Source organism: Cornus florida, unplaced genomic scaffold (assembly GCF_030987335.1).
Source record: "Cornus florida cultivar Cherokee Brave unplaced genomic scaffold, ASM3098733v1 CherokeeBrave_3.0.0_Hap2_Chr05, whole genome shotgun sequence".
In the NCBI taxonomy this organism is placed as follows: domain Eukaryota; kingdom Viridiplantae; phylum Streptophyta; class Magnoliopsida; order Cornales; family Cornaceae; genus Cornus; species Cornus florida.
In genome coordinates, this window is record NW_026775575.1 from 113,074,044 (window position 1) to 113,081,383 (window position 7,340).

A 7,340-nucleotide genomic window follows, 5' to 3' on the forward strand; every position below is an offset into this window, starting at 1 on the left:
ATGAGTTTAAATAAATTTTAAACAAACTTAAATATATCAGTGCGTGCTATTTGATTCTTTGAGAAATGAATGGATTTAATCTTCAGTTTATTATAACAAATAAGATTAAATGTATATCATGAATTGTATATGGAGATTACTTACTTGATTGTATAATAAAATATCAATCTGTATAGGATTCAGTATGTGTAGGATATGTGATGTAGGAAGCTTATTGTAATACCCCTAGTTTTCAAAAGGATAAAATGAGAATATTTATTTGGTTAAATTAGTTGATTTATTATTATTTGTGTGTATTTAATTTAATTGTTGTATTGTAATTGTTTATGTATGTTAAATTAATTATTTATCTGTTTAATGTTAATTGGCTGTGTTGCTTTAACTATTTAATTTTGCTTTAATTTAATTGTGTTTTTTTTTTTACTTAAACGTAGGATTAAATGACGTATGTTTTAATAGGACTTATTTGGTATATATTTTTTTGTATGGTTATATAGGATTAGGGTTTTCTTTTATAGAGATAAATAAGCCGACTTATAGTTAGCTAGGAATTGGAATTAGGTCTTAGTAAATGCCTATATATATAATCTTATATGTCTGTTAGGGTTAGGAAAACAAAAACCCTTTTCACGTATTGTGAGATAGAGAGATACAGAGACATGTAATGGGTGTTTGAGGGAAAAACAGTGGGGCGCTTGAAACTGATAGAACCACCAGATGGGATTTCAGCCATGGACTGTAGGTTGAACCAAGGAAGGATAGGAGTGTTGTTCGTATGAGGAACCTAGGAGGAAGTAAATAAGTTAGAACAGTGCGGGATCGCCGGAAAATCTAGGAAGACGGCGTAGGGATTTTAATTCAAAAATCTCAAAGGCAAGTTTCATTCTGTCTCCTTCCTATAAACTTGTATTCTGTGCATTCTATATAGTCTCCAGAGATTAATTCAACCTTTAAAACTAATAGTTGATGCATGTTATATTAGACTGTAACCTGTTTTATATTTAAAAAACTGAAATTGGGTTTTTTCTCAAACTATGTTGTTTTTGATTTAAACTTCTGTCAATCAAGTTCATAATAGAATTTAAGAAGTTTCTATGATTTTTGGGACTTATATTGAACCTTAAGAACTTTAAGGAAACTTGGAGCAGAGGAATGGTCTTCGCCGGAAGCGAAGAAGATAAACAGAGAAAAAGAAAATTGTTTCGGTTGAAGCTTTGTTAATATATTCGTATTGGAATATGTAGGGTTTCTAGGACTTTAGGAACTTGAATAGAACCCTAGGAATGTTAAAAAGATTTAGGATAGGACATTCGGCTTCGCCGGAAGAGCAGACGACAACCGGACGAAGCAGAAACGAAGCAGTGAAGCAGAGAGGGGCTCTCAGGGGTGAGAGCCGGCTCCTAAATGGTGGGAGCCGGCTCCCATGAAGAGAGAGCCAGCTCTCCATGAGGGAGAGCCGGCTCTAAAAGCCTAGGAGCCGGCTCCAATAAAGGGGAGCCGGCTCCCATGGGAAAAAACCCCTACGGGTGTTTTCTGCAATTTTTCTGAAGTTAGGCTTAAAGGTAATTACTGGAAAGTGATGGGGGGTTTTAAATGATTAAAATTAACTTGTTAAAGCCTTCAAATAGTTGGTTTATGCTAAGGTGCTAAACCTAAATGCATGTCATAAAACATAAGCTTATAATAGGCCTACTGTCAAGGAAGGAGGAATGCTTATTTTGCTAAGTTGTTTTGACAATTTAATTTGGACTGACATTGTAATTATTGTTAGAATTTATATCAATGATATATTTAGCATAGTTCAGTTCCGGGAATGTTGGTTATGATGTCATGTACTCGTATCTAATAAGTTGTATATTGTCGGGAGTAGTGGAAGGTTAGTTGCTAGTTTCGTGTTAGCAAATTAAATGAAACTGGTATAAAATACTTTTGAAGTTTCATATGATGTACTTAAACTTTGGAGTGTCATTATATCCGACACAGAATTTATAATGGGGAATTACATAGATGCCACGAGATTTAATTATAGATTTGCATGCCGTAAAGGATTTGGGAGGATGTAAATGCTAGTCATCATTTTAATATTTAAAACGAACTAGTATGGATGTGTTGATTTGGAATTATAGTATAATGTGCAGTTTAAAATTCTGTTATTCATTATCTTATGTTATGGAGGATAATTGCTGAACTGTCTTAATTTTGGTTCTGTCAATTACATGGAAATGGATGGTTTAAATTGTTTATTCTTATTTTAACAATTTAAAAGGAGAATCTATGATTATAAACATATACTGGATGCATGATAGGATCTTATCAATATCTGATTTCTGTTGTGTTGGTTTCCAGATGGATTTGATGTTCAAACATGTGTGCATCATTGATGGATCATTTGCATTATATGTACCGGTATGGGACGGTGACATATTAGGGATGGATTAGATCAAAAAAAGCTAAGTCCTACCCCTTTCATACATATGGAATAGATTAACTCAAACAGTTAACTCCTACATGGATGCATGTCCTGTCAACTAAAACAGTTGAACGACATAATGGATGGTTGCTTTACTTTTCTGTATTAGGAAGAGATTTAAATATATACTTAAGTGCCGTGATACGAGCTTGAGTCTCCTGATCATGGTTAGGGTGCGTATATCGCCTAGGATTGATAACCAGGCCTGATGATATTTCCTTGGTTGTTCTACTCAGGTTGAGATGGATTATGTGGGCTGGTGAACGTCCTATAGTGTGTACTTATATCTATATGGACTATCTTAGCTATTGTTGAGCTATCTAGGATGTATCTGCGTATCGGGTTTATGTATGGATTGTAGTGGCATGGAACTTGCATGTGGGCCTGACCCACCCTTATTTTTCAGGTGATCGTCTATAACAGGTTTAAAGCTTGTTCGTGGTGATGCAGATACAGTCATTCACTCTTCCGACTAAATAGGATTTTTCTTTCTGGTTTTAGTTTTGGATTTTGTTCTGTAAAGTTTTATCAGTTGAGATTATTAGGGGTCCACTAGTTGGATTCCCGAGTTGTACGGATTGGAAAGTTAGTTTATATTAAAACTTTTATTTTTGGAGGTTTTACAATTAGAATTCTTTTCAACATATCATTATTTTATTCTTAATTCAGTTTTATTCCTGCTTGTTTATATATTGATTGTCTGGTATCCTTCGGATCTGTGCCCGGACTTGATCACTCGTGGTTCTAGAATTGAGGGGTATCACACTTATATAATTTTATAAGTCATTCCTATTTTGTGATAATATGATATCATATTATTATGTTTATTCTGAATTATTTGATGTACTTCTTTAATTGTTACATCATCTGTTGGATTGTGTGGATGTAGTGCACCAGTATGGGATGGTGGCACTCTAGGGATGGATTAACTTATCAGTTAAATCCTACCTATTTTATAAGGGAATGGATTAACTAAAATGTTAAGTACTACTTATATTCGTGTCAGGTCAACTGAACAAGTTAGATGATACTAGTGCATTACTTTAGATTGGATATATATATATATAGACATATGCCATGATATGAGATTGAGTCTCAAGATCAGTAGATAGGGTACGTATATTGCCAGGGATGTGTAACTAGATATAGTTTGGTTGTGTGCCCTAGTAGGTCTAGGTATTCATGCCCACTATATGTGCGTTTTGCATGTTGCCTACTATTCAGGTTGAGGCAACCCTATAGTCTAGTGAGGTTCGTTTAGTGTGTATATGTATTATGGACTATATAGTTATTGCATGGGTTAACTATAGATATATAATTTCTCCAGTCTTTGTTTGGGTTGTCATAGAAAGAACTTGTTCATAAGCCTAACCCACTATTATATTTCCAGGTGTTCATTAGTTCCAAACATAGAGTGTGTTCGTGTTGAGCAGAGACAGTCCACATCATTCTTCCGGTTTTATGTAGGACTCTCTTTATATTTTAGTTTCGGATAATTATTATTTTCAGTTTTTCAGTTAGAATATCATTAGGGATCCACTAAATGGATTCCTAAGTTGTAATGATAGTTTAAGGTTTTGGATAATTCATTTGGAGGATTTATTATTTAGTTTTCGTTTCTGCTATTTTATTTATTCTTAGTTATTTCTTTTGTAATCAAATACTTGTTTATATACTTAATTGTTTGGTATTCATTGAATCTGTGCTCGAACTTGATTACCCGTGACTCTAGAATTGAGAGGTATCACATTATCAATATAATTTCATATTGTATCCGTAAAGTGGGACCACAATAATATGAAACAAGCAAAAGGGGAGAATTTGCCTCAACCTCTATAGCACGTGTTGCTTGTTATCAATGTCTCGATGAAAATTTGATTAACGTGAAATTACTTATTATAAGTGTAACATCGAAGAGGAAAATGTTGCACAATCTGCTTCTAAAGTATTTATCTGATTCTTACCGTATGCTTCAAAGTATTTAATTGATCGTTACCAAGTCACAATCTAAGAAAATGGAATAAAGATAGAAATGAATTTTATATAATGTTTGTGGATATTTCAGCTTTTATGAGGTAACTAATATTTTGATTAGTAATATCGACATTGTTTATTTATACTTCCTTTTATCATCTATTTTATGAAGTATGTTTTATTTTTTATGTCAAAGTTAAAATGAAGTTTGCAGGTAAGGACCTACACAAAATTACATTAACTCAAGGTAATGATATATATCTTGTGGACAGTAAGACTATCAATCCTTTGTTATTGAAAATATTTTCCGTAACAAAATAAAGGTAATATAGAATATATCTGTCTCACTTCCATTAAGAAATATATATTAGAAAAACTTTATTTTTTTTTGCATATTATTATATCATCAAAAGCATGTTTATTTATTTTATATTCACAGTAAATTCTTCTATTATTTGCTTATGAAATATATTGATCCCCAGACATAAGTTGTCTTTATTGTACGATGTGTTGATTATCATTTAAATAAGATTATTTTCCCACCGTGAGGAGGAAAAAGGGTAAGATCAGAAATGCCAAATCATATTACTTGGAATAGTTTGAAATTATATATTTGATCCTTTCAAATGATCATTTTCAAAAATGTCGCAAACGCTCACTGACATAGATTTATCATCATGTGTGCCAGTTGATAAAATGTTAGGAAGAATTAAAGTTCTGATGGGACATATTGTTAGTATTGCAAATGCATCAAAAGTATGCGTGACATACCAGTCGGTGCAAAAAATTATGTTCTACGAAAGTGAAAATTACTAGAACGAATGCATAATAAAATAGGCGTTCCTGATGAGGCCAGTTAGCTAAAAGTGCTAAAGTAGCCCTTGATGAGGCAGAGACACTTAATGTGGTACATGCAAAAGAGCATAATGAAATGGGTACTCTTATAGAGACCCAGTTAGCTAAAAGTGATACAATGAGGCAAATGTCAAAGAGCATGATGAATAATGAAAATGGTACTTTTAAAGAAACCCAATTAGCTAATAATGATAAATTTGTCGTTGATAAAACACATGCCTTTGATTTGGCAAAAGGACCTGACGAGGCCTAAGGACCTAACGAGGTCAAGTTAGCTAACTATGATAATATTGCAAAGGTACCTGAAAATCAATGGAGTTGTCATGGACAACATATTCTCATATATAATTACTCTTTATATAAATAATGAGAATCCAGAACTTAAAAATAAAAATGTCAAAGAAAGTCGACTGAGAAATAATTGGCCAAAATGGAAAGAATTAATACAGGCAGAGCTAAATTCATTAGCTAAACATGAAGTATTTGGACCTATAGTCCAAACACCTGAAAGTGTAGAGCCTATTGAGTACAAATGGGTATTTGTACGAAAACGTAATGATAAAAATGAAATTATAAGATATAAAGCCCGATAGGTAGCTCAAGGTTTCTCACAGAGACCTGGTATTAATTATAATAAAACATACTCTCTAGTGATGGATGCAACTACATTTCGATTCATAATACATTTAGCAGTCATAGAAAGATTGCATATGTATCTAATGGACGTGGTAATGACATATTTTATGGATCACTGGTAGTGATATTTATATGAAAATCCCAGAAAGATTTCAAATGCCTGAAACAAAATCACGTAGTATGTACTCGATCAAATTACAATGATCCTTATATGGATTAAAACAATCTGGGCGCATGTGGTACAATAGCCTTAACGAGTACTTAATAAAAGAAGGGTATATGAATAATCATATTTGTCCATGCATTTTTATTAACAAGTCAAGATATGGTTTTACTATTATTGTAGTATATGTTGATGATCTGAATATTGTGGGAATATTGGACGAAATAGAAAAGATAGCCACTTATTTAAAGAAAATTTGAGATGAAAGATCTCAGAAAAACAAAATTTTGCCTTGGTTTGCAGATTGAACATTTATCAAGTAAAATCCTCGTCCACTAGTCAACATATACAGAAAAGATTTTGAAGCGATTCTATATAGATAAAGCACACCCATTGAGCCCCCCAATGGTTGTCCGATCACTTAACATCAAGAGAGATCATTTTCGTCCCCAAGAGGATGATGAAACACTCTTTAGTCCTGAAGTGCCATTTCTCAGTGCAATTGGTGCTCTTATGTATCTTGCAAATTGCACATGGCTGGACATAGCATTTTCAGTCAATTTATTAGTAAGATACAGTTCTGCACCAACCCGCAGACATTGGAATGGAATCAAGCATATATTACGATATATTCGTAGTATAATTGATACGGGATTGTTTTATTCAAAAGAATCAAACTCCCAGTTAATTGGATATGCTGATGCTGGCTATCTTTCTGATTAAAACAAAACTTATTCACAAACAGGATATGTGTTTACCTGTGGTGGCACTGCTATATCATGTCGATCTATAAAACAGACAAGATTGCAACTTCTTCAAATCATTCAGAGATACTTGTAATTCATGAGGCAAGTAGAGAATGCATTTGGTCGAGATCTATGATCCAACATATTCGAACACCATGTGGTCTCTCATCAATAAAAGATAGCCCAACAGTATTATATGACGATAATGCTGCATGCATTGCACAGCTAAAAGAGGGTCATACCAAAAGTGACAGGACCAAACACATCTCATCAAAATTCTTTTATGCATATAAACGTCAGAAGAATAGTGATATTGATATTCAGTAGATATGTTCAAATGAAAATTTAGCAGACATGTTCACTAAAGCACTACCAACTACGATGTTCAAAAGGTTGGTACACAATATTGGAATGCGTCAACTCAAGAATCTTTAGTGTTGAACTAATGCAGTAATAAGGGGGAACACTAAATTGAAAAGATATTGGCATACTGTAC